An 18112-nucleotide genomic window follows, 5' to 3' on the forward strand; every position below is an offset into this window, starting at 1 on the left:
TGGGATATACACATCAGAACCTGAGAAGTTATTACTTTGAAAATAATAACTGAAAAGCTATTACCACTTCAATCATGGATTAAATCAATTAACTGATTTTCTGACTCCAGGATTTAGACCACGTGGCCTTTCATATTCTGTCACTTTGTTTAAATTCATTTTGAGTTTGTGCACATTCATTTACAGTATGAAGAATGTACATTATATAATATGCAGGTCAGAAAAGAATTCCGGATTAGATGAGGTGCCCCCTGCTACTTCCTCTCAGAGGACCGGCTCCCTCTTACGCCCTGCCCGCTCTGCAATTACCTGCTTGTGTGGTTATGTGACTCATGTGCCTTTCCCTCAGAGTCAGAAACAACCATGAGAGCAGGGGCTGGGTCTGTTTCTGTATTTTTTTCATCCCCAGGGTTTGGCACAGAATCTGGCCTATAGTATATACTAAAAAAAAAAGGCATTTCAACAAATTAATGAAATACCAGAAAAAGCAGAATTGGACCTTAGTTGCGAAGACAGGTAAAGAGGAGTGATCGAGTAAGATGAGCAAAGAACACCAGGTAGGGTGCTGGTTTGCAATGGTGGCATGGGGGGAGGGAGATCCCTAAGGAATTATGTCAGTACCGCAGGGACCTGTGTGTCCTGGTAGCAGGTTTGTACACAACAGCAGGAGTTCCTTCCAGAAATAGGTTGGTGTTTTTATCTGACATGATTTATAAAATCATCAAGAAACCTGTAACTGAATAATCACTGATAAAGGAGGCTTTCTTTTTTTTTTTTAAGACTCATGAAATTAGGTTGCCTTTGTTATACAAGACCAGGAAATTCCATGATGCATATAAGTAGGCTCTGAAAGTGGCAGGTTACTTTTGTTTCCCTAATCTGGAAAAAGGAAAAAGTAGCACATGACTCTCAGCTGGATAAACGTTTACCTTCTGAAGGGTGTGATCAGCTGAGGTCATACAGATTCCGTGGTGCTCACATAGTCATGTCAAACCTCTACTTTCTCTAATGCGCTGCGTCCACCATGGACATTTTGAGGTTTAGAACACATGTAGTCTTTCAGCCTTAGGTGATTTGGTTACTGTGTTTCTTATCCTGGTCTGGTGTGGAAATAAGAACGAATCTGTGCTTCCCATTCCCCTGAGATGATGTGAGAACAAATGAGGTAGGATTTCAAAACGTTCCTCAGGTCTCCTTTTTTCCTCCTTCCCCCTCCCTTTCTCTTCCATCCTGTCACCCCCTCCCTTCTCTCCCACAGTGTACATCTAATTCTTCACACATTACGAGATATTTGGTGTAACAGTATTTCAAACTGGTAAACTTATTTGTAGGCAGCAAGTTCAGTCCTTATTTTTTACCCAAGTTGTATTCAAAGAACGGGGCCACTCCCAAGTGTCCTGTTGGGCTACAGGCCTGCACTGTATTTTGAATGTGTTATGTTTGGGTAATTTCTAAGATTCCTTTCAACTGCTGAAGAAAGTAAAAATGGCAGTGAGTGTGGGTATATTCTGAATATATAACCTTTTGTTTTGATTGTAGCTTTGATAGAAATGCATTTTGCAAATCCTCACATCACCAGGGCAGCCAAGTCAGAGCAGAGGAAAATAGATTCTTGAGAACGCACCCAGAAATGCCTAGATGGCTTTGTCGTTTTGAGATAGTCCACCTGGGCCAGTATCCCTTCTTTGTCTGGTTTCTATGAAAGCTATTAAGAATGGATTCAGTGGATTGCACTTCCTGTCTATCTTCTTAGAGATGTAAACCCCAGTGGCATCAGAGTCATATGAATAGGTCTGTTTGTACTGATAAGCAATTATCATTGGGGTAAAAAGAAGAAAGATAAGGTCTAGGCCTATCACAGGGCAAAGGCATTAGGATTTATTTCCAGTGTTATCAGGAGAGCTTTGCTACCACTGCAAAGCTCCTTCTGGAGGAAAAAAGGGAAGAGAAAAGCATAAGGGGAGATTATTATATTTCTTGCAAACATTTATCAATCAAAACAAGAAACTCTGAATGCAAAATTGAAACACAATCACATAGTCAATTTTAAATGGGATGAAAAAGCCACGGAGAACATGGGCCTTCTGAGGATTTAAAGAAAGAAATCCTTACCAAATACTAAGAAAAAAAAATCCTTACCAGAAATCAAAATAGAGAAGGGCTGTAAGAGGGAGGGCTCATGAAGAGATGGCTTTTTCCAAATGCTTCTGGACTGAAATAATTTATATAGCTTGTATTCCACCATTGAAAGCAAGATGAAAAATTTATAGAACTGTATAAAATGGCTTGCATTAGATCAGAACTATAAAAAATAGAACACAAGCTCAACTCCAGGGGCTCAGCAAGACTTTTATATTTAATTAGGAAATCCAAGTTATCCATGGAATGCAATTTTAATCATGAACTTGATGATGATACATATTAATTCCAACAAACCCTTTTAACCACAATATCTTTTGTCTCAGTAGGTCTACAACGATTTCTCATGGAAAGATGAAAACTCTATTAGGGAACACTTCCTACTGTGCATTCTTTCTTAAGGGCATCCTGTCTGAAATGAAAATTTCAAGGACTCAGCCGGTTCAGGAACTAACTAGCAGATCATGGAGTATTAAAATGCCTTTCACAATTAACCTCCAGGGTTCCATGTCTCAGAGATGCCATCCACTAAAACTGAGCAGTAATGCCCAGCAGATAGTTATGACTGAACAAATTTAGGCAGCAGCTAATCCAAATGTACTGAGCTAGTCTCATTCACTTCATTCCCTCCCTCATTCATTCATGTAGCAGTTATTACTGAACAGCCAGTATATATGTTAGGCACTGGATGAAGCACTGGGATTGCTGAAGTTAACAAAGACACAACACACCTGCCCTCTTACGACTTACAATATAGCAAACTTATATTGCACTAGTCTGCTAGTTTAAATTCTTTTGCAAAGACAAGAACTTCTTTTGCAAACAAAATCACTCATAAAGCATAGAATAATAGACTCTTGCAGATAGAAAGAGTCTTAGTTGAAGGGCCCCCACCCATAAGATGACGAACTTCCTGCTTCTTTTCCGGGTCCTCGGTTCCTGCCAGTGCCACCTGAAGCCCAATCACCCCTCACCCCCCTAATCCCAGCACCTAGCCAATAGCCACCAGCCCCATAGAAGTAATAACACAATCACCCCATGCCCCTTCCTATATAACCCAGCACCTTTCCCTAATAAAGCGGAATTTTCCGGTGAATTGCTGCTGTGTGTCGCTCCTTTCCTTTCATTGGTGCTGAAACCCGGGAGATGGGACACCCCAACTGGGCCCCATCTTCCCCCCGACACCAGCAGCAGCTTGCCCTCGTCCTCTTTTTCTGGCGCTGGCTCATCACACTCACCACTCCTCTCTGGCCTTTGGGTAAGTTTTCCCCCGGAGCAGGCCGCTCTTCCCCGACAAGGAGGGAAGTCTCCCCACCTTAGGCCTTCACGGCTGGTGGACCCTCAGGCCCCTCCTCCAACAGCCATAAACGAGGTGACTCCTTTGTGGATGAGAACGCTCCCTTTTTCGCCGCCCCCTTCCGTTCCTTCCGCCGAAAATTCCTTCCACCGAAAATTCCTAGTACTAGGTACCTCGCGACTCCGGCACTCTGCCTTCTTAGAGAAGCCTGGGTGACGACCCACACTTCCTAAGAAACCGACTCATATACGAGTTTCCACAGACCACCAAGGATCATCGGGGACACCCTTTGTCTCCTTGCGGTCTGCTCCCAGTCCGAGGATCTCCGTTCATCTTCCCCTGTTTGTCTCCTTCTCTGTCCTTTAGCCATGGGAGCCTCCTCATCCCTCCCTGAAAGTTCACCTCTTGAATGCCTGCTCAAGCATCTAGCCACCCTCTCCCTGACACCTGATATAAAACCAAAACTTCTCCGTAAATACTGCTCCCAAGATTGGCCGACATGCCCCCTAGACAATAACAACCAATGGCCCGCAGGGGGAACTCTTGATCCTAACATCACTCGCGATCTTTTTAACTACTGCCAGTGCCTGAAAAAATGGAAGGAGATTCCCTATATCGAAGCTTTCTGCCTCCTCCTCCCCCCGCCTCCCCCCAAGTTCTCCCAGCCTGCAAGCCGTCTCCCCCGCAGAAGCCTCCCACCCACTCCCTTCCCCCTCCTCTCCTACAACAGCCCCTCCCCCTTCCTCCACCACCATCTCCTCCCCCACCTCACACCCCCTGCAGTTCAAGCCTGAGCCTTTCAGCCCCCCTCTAACTAAGTTCCAAGGGCCTCCTCCATCTTTTGCCCCCATCACCTGTTTCTCCCCCACAGACTGAGCCAGAACCCTTCAGTCCCCCACTGCCATGGGTCTCTGCTCTTGAGATATCTTTGCCTGCTGCTTAATAGCAGGTCTGAAAAACGCAGCTTGTAAAGTAGTCAATTTTCAAAAGCTCCAAGACATAACTCAAAGGAGGGAGGAAGCTCCCTCCGAGTTCTTAGACAGACTCACTCAAGCCCTATTACAGTTACCAGCCTGGACCCAGAAATGCCTGACGGGAGACATGTCCTTATGACATACTTCCTGGCTCAAAGCTACCCCAACATTAAAGCTAAACTCAAAAAGTTAGAACAGGGCCCCGCTACCCCACAGACTGAGATCCTAACAGTGGCCTTTAAAGTCTTCCATAACCGGGAGGAGGAGAAAGAACACCGTAAACAAAAGGCTGATCAGGCCAATTTCCAAATGTTGGCCCAGCTGATAAAACCACAACCTGGGCGCCCCTCTACAAACAAGCCCCCGCCAGGAGCTTGTTTCAAGAAGGACATTGGTCAAGGGCGTGCCCCTCCCCCAGATCTCCTACCACCCCATGCCCAAGATGCCACAAAAAGGGCCACTGGGGGTCTGATTGCCCAGCCACCCAAAGGGGAGGCTGGACGAACAACCCCCATCCTAAGCCTGCCGTAGTGGGGCTGGCAGAAGAAGACTGATGGGGCCCGGGGGCTTCTCACCCGACCATTTCCATCAACAAACAGGAGCCCAGGGTTACTTTAATAGTAGACGGTCGCCCCATCTCCTTCCTCCTAGATACAGGAGCCACCTTCTCAGTCTTGCGAGAATACCGGGGCCCTACCACGCCTGCCATTACTCCTATAGTCAGGGTAGGAGGTAAACAGATTTTCCCATTAAAACCCCTCCCTTTTATGCACAATCCAGGACAATCCCATACCTTTCTCCCACTCCTTCCTGGTTATGCCCCAGTGTCCCATCCCCTTAGTAGGATGGGACATCCTTTCTCTCCTCCATGTTTCCATAACTATATCCACTCCCACAGCCCCCAGTACCCCCTTTCTGATGGCCCTCATAGCCGACGACCCCCCTCTACCCAATGAAAGCTCCAGTTCCGCCCTCATACACCCTGTAAATCCCAAAGTTTGGGACATTACAAGCCCCTCCGTGGCTCTATGTCCTCCTGCTTCTATCAAATTACATGACCCCTCTTAGTATATCTGTCAGGCCCAATATCCCCTAACCACTTCAGCCCTCATAGGTCTCCAACCCATCATTCAAGATCTTTTAAACAAAAATTACCTCAGACCCACTCACTCCCCGTTTAATACCCCCATATTAGCTGTTAAAAAAACCAACGGATCTTTCCGCCTTGTCCAAGACCTTCGCCTCGTCAACACGGCCGTCATCCCTATCCATCCCTTAGTCCCAAATCCATACACCCTTTTACCGCAGATCCCTGCCTCGGCCTCCCACTTCTCAGTCCTAGATCTCAAGGACGCATTTTTTTCTATCCCTCTGGACCCCTCCTCCCAAGATTTTTTCGCCTTCACCTGGACGGACCCATACACGAGACATTCTGAACAACTCACTTGGACAGTTTTGCCACAAGGCTTCCGAGATAGTCCCCATATTTTTGGACAGGTCGTAGCTCAGGACCTCAAACAGTTTCATCATGATCACTCCAAGTCCACCTTACTACAATACGTGGACGATCTTCTACTCTGCAGTTCCTCGTGGGAACAGTCTCAGCTTGACACTGCCTCCCTACTTAACCTTCTAGCTTCCAGAGGTTACCGGGTATCCCCCATCAAAGCTCAAATCTCTTCCCCTTCTGTCACTTACCTCGGATTCCTTCTATCTCAACAAAGAAAGTCCATTACCTTAGACAGACAACGGCTCCTCTCTGACCTGCCCATTCCCAAAACCAAAACAGAAATCCTTTCCTTTCTAGGCCTGGCTGGGTATTTTAGAGTGTGGATCCCTAATTTCTCCCTGTTGGCAAGACCCCTATACGACCTCAGCAAGGGCCCCCCTGAAGAACCGTTATCCTCCTCACCCCGACACTCCTTCATTAAGCTCCGTCGAGCCCTTGTGGAAGCCCCAGCTCTCCATCTTCTTGATTTGTCAAAGCCCTTCTCACTATACATTCATGAGAGGTCCAGTCAAGTTCTAGGAGTCCTAGGCCAATACTATAGCCCATCCTTTGCCCCAGTAGCTTATCTTTCCAAGCAATTAGACCCCACAGTTCGGGGATGGGCCCCCTGCCTAAGGGCATTAGCCACTGGTCAGTTCTTGCAGAAGGAAGCTCATAAACTGACATTCGGGGCGCCCCTTACCATTCTGTCCCCACATCACCTAAAGGATCTCTTAACCTACAAAAGTTTACAGACTCTCCCTCCCTCCAGACTCCTGACCTTACTGTCCTCTTTCCTCCAAAATCCCGTTCACCCCCTTTGCCATCCATACCCGAATCATGACTTTTTCCTCCTTTACTGCTCCCTCGCTCTCTCTCACTTTTTTCCCTCATTCCTATTGTCTTCCCTGCCACCCTAGCCTCCTTTGTATGGCGATTCAAAGTCAGACAGACTTACACACAGTATCAAACAAAAATTACTGCCCTCATTGCCATATCAGTCTGCCCTCTGAAAGGCTGCTCTGAGCCTTTATACCTCCACTTTCCTCCCTCCACCGAAGTGTTCACTAGCAGCTACCTTTATTCTCCCTACCTCTGCTTCCTCTATGACCAAAAACAAGCCTATTGCAGGCGATGGCCAGACACCTATGGGGGATGTCCCTACTGGTCTTGTGCCATTCACTACATGGGTAACTTCCAGTACCCACAGTATTACTCCTCCAACCGTTTCATAAAATATCCTAACAGCTCATTCTCCTTATCAATCCCAGATCCCTGGGACTCTCGATGGGCCACCGGAGTCACAGCCTCAGTTTACTACGGGGGGTACTCGACCCCCCACAGTACCCTTCATATCTCTCGAGAGTATGTTCCCTCTCATTCCCAGATCTCTCAAGTTGCATCAGATATCAGACATTCTGAAAAAGTCATTATCCAAACTCTTGATGGCACCTATTCATCTTCTTATCCCCGCCCCTCTTCCAATTTCTCCTACTCTTGGTTACAGCTTATTCAGGACACCACCATCTTTCTCAACCACACCCTTAACACCACCAATTGTTTCTTGTGTGCATCACTACAGCACCCACTGCTAGCCACCATGCCCCTTAACATTTCCAGTTTTTGCTTTCACGCAGAAGGACAACCCTTCCATCCCCTGGCAGGCATACCCCTATGGGAACCAGAATACGCAAACAATCTCACCATCCACCACTGTGTAGGCCCAACTCCACTCCCATCAAGTGCACTTCACTGCCTCTCTATCTACACCCCTACCTCCGACTCTAAGACTTTTACGCAACGGGGACACTTCTTTTGGTGTAATGGCAGTCTTTTCAACTCACTGCCTCCCAACTCCAGCACACCCTGCATTCTCGTCATCCTAATCCCACAGCTTACACTTTACAGCATGGCAGAATTCCTTGAGCTCCAACCTCCCTTGCCCTTGCGCACAAGAAGGGCTGCTTTCCTTCCCATTATGGTCAGTATTTCCCTAGCCACCTCAGCCATTGGGGCAGGATTTTCAGGGGGAGCCTTGGGTCACTCTCTGTGGGCAATTAAAGATCTCAACGCCAAACTTGAGGGAGCCCTGACATCCACTGCCGATTCCCTGGCCTCTCTCCAAAGACAGGTCACTTCGCTAGCTAAGGTCACCCTTCAAAACCAGCGGGCCTTAGATCTGCTTACAGCCGAAAAGGGCGGCACCTGCGTCTTCCTTCGGGAAGAGTGCTGCTATTACATCAACGAATCCGGCATTGTAGAAACTGACATTACCAAACTCACCGACCTTGCCTCCAGCCTCCACTCTGCTTCCAATTCCAACCCATTCTCTTCAATACTAACAAACCCCTTCCTTACCTGGCTTTGGCCCATTGCAGGCCCTATAATAATCATTCTCCTCGCCTGTCTCTTCTTGCCTTGTATAATAAAGTTGATCAAATCCCAAGTTCGTAAAATCTCTAATCAAACTTTCAACCAGCTTTTACTCAGGAACTACCAGCTTTTAGCCACAGAAGATCCCTCACCCTCACCTAACCTCCTCACCACACGCTGAGATGGACCCCTCTCTCTGCTGGAAACTGTTCCTGGAAACAATCGCCGCAGACGCCTGGCTTCTGGCACCCATATCCTCTTGGCACCATTAGAATCAACAAGTCCTCGACCTATGGTTACAGGGAACCTTCATTGATTTCCAACCTGAAGAAGTCCACATCTACTCGTCCTTACTGTGGGGAGTCCTATCAACCCTTTCCTCCCAGTCCTCAAGCCCTCACTCCCTTCTCCACCCCCGTTCAGCAGGAAGCAGTCAGAGAGAAAGCAACATCCACAACCCCATAGAGGAGAAAGCGGGGAAAGAAGGGCCCCCACCCATAAGATGGCGAACTTCCTGCTTCTCTTCCGGGTCCTTGGTTTCCGCTGGCACCACCTGAAGCCCAATCACCCCTCGCCCCCCTAATCCCAGCACCTAGCCAATAGCAACCAGCCCCGTAGAAGTGACACCTCAATCAGCTCATGCCCCTTCCTATATAACCCAGCACCTTTCCCTAATAAAGCAGAATTCTCCCGTGAATTGCTGCTGTGTGTCGCTCCTTTCCTTTCATTAGTTACATAGAAAAAGAGCTCAGAGACAGGTCATCCAGTTCAAGTCCTTAACTTCGTAAGAATGTAAAAACTACAGTCCTTTGTCCAGGGCTTTTCAGTCTGCATCACGAGGCCTAAAACCTGGGAAGTGGTAATATGCACAATAACAATGGAAACCTAAGAGAATGTTTTATAGGAAGATTGGAAATGATTGCACTGGTAGAAGAGGTGGGCAGAAAAGGCAGAAGACAGAGCCCTGCATGACAAAAACAAAGAAGCAGTTTGGTACCAAACTGAGCCTTCAGATTCCTACTACAAAAACGAGCTGTAAACCTGACTCTGAAAATGTCCTTTTAATTATTTTCTCTCCAAAAAGATAACCCCACTCATCTTTATGTCAGAGCATTGGATGGCTCTATTGATAGTTAAAATGAAATGCCCTTGGTGGACCCTCTCTCAGTCACTAGATGCCCTTATGAATAGAACAAAATGTTGGAAAAAACACATTTATTTTTTAAATCACTTTTACAGCTAACTTCCAACAGATTAACTCATACCTATTAACTGTCCATACAACTAAAACAGCCATACCTGAGAGATGCAGAGCAATGTATGGTTTCATAAGTATTACTGCATTTTATTTTCATAACAACCCTTCAACGATTTGATGGAAAACTACACCAATTTCTATCATATTGATGAAAACGATTAAGTTGCTTTGGCCAAAGTCAAAAGAAATCATGATTATAGACCAGAATTTCTGGCTCCCGATCTTGTTGTCTTCCCACTGAGTCACGGTGCCACTCACAAACAGCCTAATGCCGAAAGGTTCAGCAGGTGGGCTCTTTGTCTGTTACGATAACATGCGTGCAGCATCTCCCATGGAGCGTGGGCACCACAGATGCTCAGCGTGTTTACTGAATGACTTTTTTTTTTTTTTAATCAGGGGCTTCTATTATATGTTCTAACACTGCTACCAGCACAACATCTGTCAGCAGAACTACTTCACCGTCCTCTCAGGAGAGGCCTGCAAAGGTAGGCAGACTTTTTGTGAAAAGCCACAAAGTAGAGAGAAACTCAAAGGTTATTTTAGTGAGTTACAAACTGATGGAAAATACTAAGATTTAACCTAATTCCCTTATAATGTTTCTCAGCATTCTGGCATTTTCCCACGCTATAACCATAACTTGTTTGCTCTTAAAAATACATAGCCCTCTATTTTACACATAATATAACATAAATAATATATATAATATATAGTGTAAATTATGCAAATATAATCAGAAAGTCACAGCTATACCCCTCCCAAATCACAATGAACCTATCAAAGTCAAGTAGGATTCTACTCTCATTGCTTCTGTTCAACATTGTGCTGGCGTTTCTACCCAGGGCAATTAGACAAGAAAAAGAAATAAAAGGCATCCAGATTATAAAGGTAGGGGTAGAACTATCTTTCTTTGTCAAGGATATGATATCGTACGCAGAAAATTCAAAGGAATCCACCAAAAAAATACTATTAGAATTGATAAATGAGTTCAGCAAAGATTCAGGGTGCACTATCAATATAAAAATATAAATATCATTTGTGTTGATATGCATAAGCAATGAACAATCTGGAAATGAAATCATGAAAATATCATCAATTTACAATAGCATCAAGAATAAAATACTTAGAAATACATTTAACAAATAAATGCAAAACTATAAAACATTGTTGAAAGAAATTAAAGAAGACCTAAATAAATGGAAAGACATCCTATATATATGGATTGGAAGATTTAATATTGTTAAGATGGCAGTACCCTCCAAAGTGACTTACAGATTCAGTGCTATCCCTATCAAAATCCCATTTGCCTGTTCTGCAGAAGTGGAAAAACTGATCTTAAAATTCGTACGGAATTACAAGGGATGGAAGTAGCCACAACAATCTTGTAAATGAAAAGTAAAGTTAGAAGAGTTTCATTTTCTGACTTCAGAACTTACTACAAAGTAACAGCAATGAAAACACTGTATCACTACCTTAAGGACGGTTATATGGACAAGTGGGATAGAATTCAGAGCCCAAAATAAATCCTTACATTCAGAGTTGATTTTTGATAAAGTACCAAGACAATTCAAAGGGGAAACAGTTATTTTCAACAACTAATCTGGAACAATTGGATACCCATATGCAAAAGAATAAAGTTGCACCCCTGCACAGTATATCTGATTTGTGTGCATACATAATTAACTCAAAATGGATCACAGACCTAGGTGTTAGGCGCTTAAACTATAAAATGCTTAGAAGAAAACATGGGAGTAAACCTGCATGATCCTGGGTCAGGTAAAGCCTTCTTAGATTCCACAGCAATTAGCACAGCTTCTTTGGAAAAGAGTTTGGTGGTTCCTAAGCAAGTTACTATACTAACATAGATAGACCATATGACCCAGAAATTCCATCCCTAGGAATATGCCCAAAAGAAATGACTATATATATATATATATATATATATATATATATATATATATATATCCACACAAACCCTGTATGTGAATATTCACAGTACCATTATTCATTATAGCCAAAAAGTGGAAACTAGCCAAATGTCCACAACTGATGAATGAATAAATATGATATATCTATACAAATAATTATATTTTGGCAATAAAAATAGATGAAATGATGGTACATGCTACAACATGTGTAGACCTTGTAAATAGTATGCCAAGTGAAAGAAGTCAGTCACAGAAGACCACATATTGCATGTTTCCATTTATATAAAATGTCCACAGCGGCAGAAAGTGGTTGCTAAGGGTTGAAGCCTGGTGGGGATAGGAAGGTGATAGCTGAAGAGTAGAGGGCTTCTTTTTGGGATGATAAAAATTATTTAAACTTGACTGTGGAGGTCACTGCATATCTCTGCATATTCTAAAAACCACTGAATTGTATAATAAAATATGCATATTCAACAAGTTGGTCACAAAATTGTTCTAGTAGAAGAAACGTTAAGTATATCTGATTTGTAGGGAGGTAGTTGTCTGAGTTGTAAGAACACTGAGTTAACAAGATTCTGCCTTAACATAGTTTATAACCTGGACACCTGGACACTGACAACTCACTCCTCTGGATCTTAGTTTACTCAACAATACTATGCCAGTTGGTTGTTTTTCAAATAGTATAAACTTTTCTTTTTTTATAAAATCTTACATGGGAGCTCAGTGTATAAAGCAGAGAAAAGTCGATTGGCTTAAAGATGGCAGCGTGAGAGGTGAGACAGAAACCTCCTCCCAACCACATACAATATGAAAATATAGCAAGTACAACTAATCCTGAGAGAGCAACAGGAAAGAAGGCTGCGCCAGACTGCCTACATCTGGGGAAAAGAGCAGACGTCAAGGAAAAAGGTTTAAGTACCAAAGCCACGATCCAGCGCGACCCAATCCCTTCCCCCACCCCAGTTCACTGGTTGGAGGAAGAGAAATGGAGCAGAAAGGAGGTGAGATCTAGGTCTGCTGAACACCAGTCCTGGAGATCTGCTCTGGGAGCATGAGCCTAACTACATGGTGCTCTGGAGATTACTGGGGTTGGAAAACCAAGACAGGGGGAAGCCTTGGAGAGATTGAGATTTCAGCTACTTGTGGAGAACAGGTTCCCATAACCAGCTACTCTGGGACAAAAGAGAGGCAGGCAGTCTGAGAGACTTCCCAACAGTGAGAAAGCTGCTAAAGGGGCAAGGACTGCACAGAGCTCGCTGCTCAGGAGAAAGGACAGGTGGATAAAATTGTCCCAGCGCACACAGCTCAGCAGGTTGGGAACTTTCAGAAGCTTCAGGAGCTCCATACCCCTGGCTGGCAACACAGCTCCAAGGCCCCCCCCACCCCCGCAATATGCAGCCTGCCGCTCCTTCCTCCCATCTGGCACCAGCTCACAAACCTGCTGCCCCCACCACTGCGCCAGGCCAACAGCAGCTACAGGGACATAGCATAGAAGCTTCTCCCTGCGTGCTTGGCCCACAAGAGCAAAAATGAACAAATGGGACTACATCAAGCTAAAAAGCTTCTGTATAGCAAAGGACACCATCAGCAGAACAAAAAGGCATCCTACAGTATGGGAGAATATATTTGTAAATGATATATCAGACAAGGGGTTAACATCCAAAATAAATAAAGAACTCACATGCCTCAACACCCAAAAAGCAAATAACCCAATTAAAATATGGAGTGAGGATCTGGACAGACAATTCTCCAAAGAAGAAATTCAGATGGCCAATAGGCACAAGAAAAGATGTTCCACATCACTAATTATGAGGGAAATGCAAATTAAAACCACCATGAGCTATCACCTCATACCAGTTAGGATGGCCAACATAAAAAAGACAAAGAATGACAAATGCTGGCAAGGATGCAGAGAAAGGGGAACCCTCCTACACTGCTGGTGGGAATGTAAATTCAACCATTGTGGAAAGCAATATGGAGGTTCCTCAAAAACTAAAAAAGACATATGCACCCCTATTTTTATTGCAGCAGTATTTACAATAGCCAATATATGGAAGCAACCTAAGTGTCCATCAGTAGATGAATGGATAAAGAAGAGGTGGTACATATACACAATGGAATATTATTCAGCCATAGGAAGAAAACAAATCCTACCATTTGCAACAACATGGATGGAGTTAGAGGGTATTATGCTCAGTGAACTAAGCCAGGTGGAGTAAGACAAGTACCAAATGATTTCCCTCATTTGTAGAGTGTAACAACGAAGCAAAACTGAAGGAACAAAGCAGCAGCAGACTCACAGACTCCAAGAAGGGACTCGCGGTTACCAAAGGGAGAGGGGTTTGGGAGGGCGGGTGGGGAGGGAGGGAGAAGGGGATTGAGGGATAACATGATTAGCACACATGGTGTGGGGGGGTCACAGGGAAGACAGTGTAGTACAGAGAAGACAAGTAATGTCTCTGTGGCAACTTACCATGCTGATGGATAGTGACTGCAATGAGGTGTTGGGGGGACTTGATAATATGGGTGAATGTAGTAACCACAATGTTTTACATGTGAAACTTTCATAAGAGTGTATATCAGTAATACCTTAATAATGATAATTTTAAAAAAGCAGGGAAAAGTCCAGTTTTCCTGATTCAAATGGGGGTGGACATTCTGGATCCCATACATACAGGTGTATATCTGAGTTGGTCCTGCATCACCCTCATGTAGTCAGGAACACTGTGCGCTCCATGGTGCCCCACAGAACACCGTTTGAAGCAAGCTAGATGGGCTCTAAGATGCCTTCCAACCTTAATGTAGTGCCCCCTGCCTAGCAGCATGGGGCTTTAGCCCTCTGGCAGGTGTGACCCATGCTTCCAGGAAAGCTGGGTGAAGATCAGGGACATTAAGTCAGTCAACTCATCTGGGGCATAAGGGTGTAGGTAGGGAGGGGTGCAAGAGAATAAGAAATGAAGTTAAAAGTAAGGAACCAGGGCAAATTGATTTTCAGATCAGCAGCGAGGAACAAAGGCTGGGTTTGTGTGCTATGAAAAAAAAATCAACTGGTGGCACTAGAATTCTGATAGAGAAAATAGATTTGTTTAGGAAAATTCCATTTTAGTTCCTTTGGGATAAGATGAGGCCCTAAAGGCGTGAGTATGTGGAGGAGAGGAACCAAAAGCTGTGTAAATTGCTCTGCATTGCAGAGCAGCAGGAGTGTGGGAGTGGGGGCGGGCTGCAGGGGGATATCTAAGAATCCCTGACTTGGGAAACGGATGGATGGCTAAGAAGCTCTTAAGAACAGGAAGAAGTTTGTATTTCTGTGAGGCAAACCCCTCTCTACTTCCCTTAAATCTTGACTTAAGTTTGCTGCACACACCAATGCCCAGTGATTTAACACAAAGTCAGGCAGATGGGTGAGGTTGTAGAGGTGATTTTTCCATTCTTTTGCATGAAATTATATTTCATGCAGAGGTGGGTTAGAAGCTTCATGACTAAGGGGGTTATTGAGGTCTGTGTATTGTCATCTTGCTAGAGATACTAAATACTCTACCTATAGACACAAACTGAGAAAGCCCCAGGCTAAGCATTTCTGATGTCATTCCCAGCCTGGAGGAGGCTGCCTTCTGTGGTGGACTTTCAAAAAGAGACAGAGCGTGAACTCAGATGTAAGGCAGCTCATGGGCACCGACAACTGCCCTGCATGTCCAGGGGAATGTGGGTCTCACCTGGCAACCCCGCCCCCTGAAGGATAGTCACACTGTCACTCTTAGGATTTAGGATTATGAAATATATTTCTTCTTCTAGGGCCCAGTGAGACTTGGTGATTATTTCCTTTTAAATCAGCCTTGAGCCAATACGACCCACCCTCCTATTTTTGCACGTAAGTTGAGTCAGACCTCACTAAAGGGAACTGGATGCCTGTTATCACAGGGCACGATAAAGCACATTTCCTTCTGTCTTGTGGGTAGTGGTGGAGGGTGGAAGAGTGGGGAAGGGCCATTTCGAGACGCATGTGTGAGTTCACAGGTGTGTGACCTCATGGGGAGTATGTGAAGGAGGAGGAGTTGGTCTCACGTTGACTTCATACCCTTTCTACTTCTGAGAGGATGATGAGTTTTTTAAATGCTGGCTTACCTTGCTCATTAGGTGTGACCAAAAAGGTTACAGGTTTCTCATGATTTACCATTGAGGGATTTAAAAAAATGGAGGGTTCATTAGTCAAAATCAGGGTTTTCTAGTTTCTCACCTTCTCTACTTACTGCCTTTACCAAGGTCCACACAAGAATGGACTGCGATGCTGATCATGTGATCTCACGCTTGTGAAAGAAATCCTTCTAAGGCAACAAGTCTCCTGCCAACCCCTCTAGACTGCCTGACTAGGCCACTTCACTCCATAGGCCAGTCCAGAATTATTATAGCTGGGCTTTGCACTTTTCCTGAGAAGATCATTTGCTCATAGTCGCCACTTGCCTGGGCAACACCCAGTAGTGTCCCCAAATGACCTACTTCCTTTTCCCGCCTTCTGTAATATCTCCATTCAAAAAACTGTCAATCTAAAACTGACTATTAAAAGACAATCTTCTCTAAGTTTCTGTTGTTGTACTGTGTTTCTCAGTCTTTGGAAAGCATCAGACTCACCTATAGGGCTTGTTAAAACAGATTTCTGTGCTCTACCCTGATTGGGTTTTCATAGGTATGTAGCGGGCACTACTGAGAATTTGTTTTCTAACGAGTTCTCGGGTAATATTGTTGTTGCTCATCCAGGGTTAGTAAATTGAGAACCTCTGCTTTCCAGAGGTTTTAAAGCTATAAAATGTTGCAATTATATTTCTGCATAGGATACCTTGGGTGTTCTTTCTGGGCACTGGGTCTCTACTCACAATCATGTTTCTAAGGTGATGTGTGGTTTTCCCTATTTCTACCTTCCATTTCTGAGCCTCTTCCTCCCTTTTATTTTTTGACTCTTTCCTTTTATTCTCCCCTTCCTCCTGCCTGAAGCCTAAGTCAGGAGAAGGGCTCCTCACAGTCCTGATGATTTGAATTTATAATAAGAGTGGTATGAGGAGGAAGCAAGCACCAGGCTAAAGCTAATTATGTTCACCTGCTGTACTCAGCAAAAGCTCTGTTGTCACTGCTTCCTTTAGCCCAGTCTTTCAGGAATCCATCCGTCCATCCATTGATTAATCCACCAATCCATCCACCCATCCATTAATTAGTCATCCAAACATTCTGCCACATGTGGCTTGTTGCTCTTCTCAGTATTTTTAGCATCTATCAAATATACCTGTCCAAAAGAATGTGGAAAGGATGGGTAGAGGGTGAACAGAACCTGACAGTAGCTCTACCAGTATTTTCTTAATGTCTATATTTGCTTTCTGTTTTGAGGCTGTGCCTTGCATTATGGCAGGGTTCTAGCCTGGTAATAGAAAGGAGAAGCTTCCTTCAGAGAAGGGATTTATGATTTTTCTTTTTGGCACCCAGATTTTTACTTGGAGTTGAAAATCATTGACTTCTAAGATCATTTATTACTTTCACCCTCTTAGCACTGCAAACTGGTTAATGATGAGGTTTTAGTGAATCATCTGATTGTTAGAGGTAAGGGTATTTCTAGCTAAAAAATGGGAAATTCATTACCCTTACTCTGTTTTCAATTATTTCTTCAATTCCTAGAAAGAACTGAAACTAGTTGCATTGCTAAGGTGAAACCATACATGCTCTGGTACTCTGCTCTGGTATTTCTGCAGTGCAATACCTCATGCTTTGACATCTTACAAGCCCATTTTATATCAATAATCATTTCTGGCATGCACAGCCTTCTTTCCATTACTTTGTAGGATGTGGTTACCACCTAGAAATTATAACAAGTTAATCTGAATTTCATTAAATCATCCTTAGAAACACATGAATGCAGTTTATGTTCTTGAGCATTTGGAAAATTATTCTTTAGAACAAGCCTACTGAGCTAGTAGAAAATAATACTCACCAAAGGAGAAAAAAAATGACAAAAATTCCAATGACTAATGGTTTTTAATTATAATTGCATAATAGTCTCTTGATACAAGTGCTGCTTAGTGTTTTGATAATTCCTGCCACTGATCCATTAGGCCCCTTCATATGTGTGCAGGCACCTAGACCAAAGCACATAAGAATATCAGAATAGTATCTAACTGCACTCAAGTGCCTTGAATTAGATCAGTTTAATGGCACTCCTAAAATACAACTTACTATTGGGAAATGCTGGAAATATGAGAAAAGATAAGCAGATTCCAACTGATATATGAGTTAATGGTTTTAAGCTAGGATAGAAAAATAAAATATAACAAAGGTAACATTTAGTTTATAGTAATATGCTATTTTACCAATTTCTGATAGTTATGAATATTGCTGCTAAGTTCATGTAATAGTTTTTATGTGAATGTTATGTTCTCATTTCTCTAGAATAAATTCTTAGAAATTGGATTGTTGGGTCACATGGCAATTATATGTATTGAGGGGCTCTGTTAAAAGGATTCCCATGAGATCATTCTGTCTGTGATGGTGGTTATAAGAATCTAGTTATTTGTTGTATATGCTAATACTCACAGGACTATATGCAGCATTGGAGTCCAAAATTTTTTAATGGAGAATTATTAAAAATTTCAATTATAAAAATGCATAGACAAGCACAAA

The 18112-nt window shown here is 43.7% G+C and overlaps 1 protein-coding gene across 2 annotated transcripts in view; it reads right to left on the bottom strand.

The window, feature by feature from the left end:
- Nucleotides 1-18112, bottom strand: part of LINGO2 (leucine rich repeat and Ig domain containing 2) — a 1246785-nt gene that overhangs the window by 48929 nt on the left and 1179744 nt on the right. The window lies entirely within an intron of this gene.

Source organism: Manis pentadactyla, chromosome 3 (genome assembly GCF_030020395.1).
Source record: "Manis pentadactyla isolate mManPen7 chromosome 3, mManPen7.hap1, whole genome shotgun sequence".
NCBI lineage: Eukaryota > Metazoa > Chordata > Mammalia > Pholidota > Manidae > Manis > Manis pentadactyla.